General features: G+C 33.5%; 1 protein-coding gene across 2 annotated transcripts in view; it reads left to right on the top strand.

Annotated features, from left to right (window-relative positions):
- LOC106883780 (glutamate receptor ionotropic, kainate 2) overlaps positions 1 to 965 on the top strand; it is a 276,968-nt gene that overhangs the window by 228,746 nt on the left and 47,257 nt on the right. The gene's annotated exons all lie outside the window — the stretch shown is intronic.

Genomic DNA, 965 nt, shown 5'->3' with positions numbered 1-965 from the left:
ATATATATATATATATATATATATATATTTATATATATATATATATATATATATATACTTGCCATGTATGATTTAAGTTTAGGGAATCCGTTAAAATGTGTTCGGGCCTCTTGTGGTCCAATAATTGTTTTACAGTGTATCAAAGTTTTGGCAATTCAGTCGGCTCCAGGAAAGAAGGCTACAAAACTATCCACCTTGAAATGATCTTACTTGAATACAAATTTCACGGTCGTACTCGCCATCATCGATAAAACCACCACCACCGCTACCACCCTCATCATCATGATCATCATGATCATCATAACCATGATCGTGATCATGATCATCATCATACCGTCGTTGTTGTCGTCACAATCAACCTTATCTTAAACATATACATATATACAAAATTAGAGATACTCTATTCTCTAAATTTGGATTTGCATTTGCATAAACAGGAACCCCCACTGCTAACTGTTAGCTATAAAATAATTTTTTCAGCTTATCGAACGGGAAAAAATTTACAAGCTTTTACCTCAATAAACCACTATTATTTCTGAAAGTTGTATTTTATATCTTGTACGGGCTGCTCGAAGTTTACTATCTTCCTACACCTTGATCCTTGGATCTTACCTTTACGCACACACGCGCACATACACATACACATACATATGAGCGTATGCGTGTATACATATGTATGTATGAGTGTGTGTGTCTGTGTAAGAATGTATATATACAGGCGTGTGTTTGTGTGCATGAATATGTATGCATCGGCGGGTTTGCGGGCTTGAAAACCGTTATGTTATTTTGTTTTTCGTTATGTCTAGTCATTTCGGATGATTCTTGAGATTAATATACAATACATACTGCATGCATACAAATGATGCGGGCATAATAAAAAGAATATTTCTGTTAAGTGTTGGTGATAACCTCAGACATTTTATTTCATGATGGACAATATATATATATATATATATATATATATA

Source organism: Octopus bimaculoides, chromosome 13 (genome assembly GCF_001194135.2).
Source record: "Octopus bimaculoides isolate UCB-OBI-ISO-001 chromosome 13, ASM119413v2, whole genome shotgun sequence".
Taxonomy (NCBI): Eukaryota; Metazoa; Mollusca; class Cephalopoda; order Octopoda; family Octopodidae; genus Octopus; species Octopus bimaculoides.
Note: the sequence above shows the minus strand (reverse complement) of the source record. Positions and strands in the feature narration are given on the sequence as shown.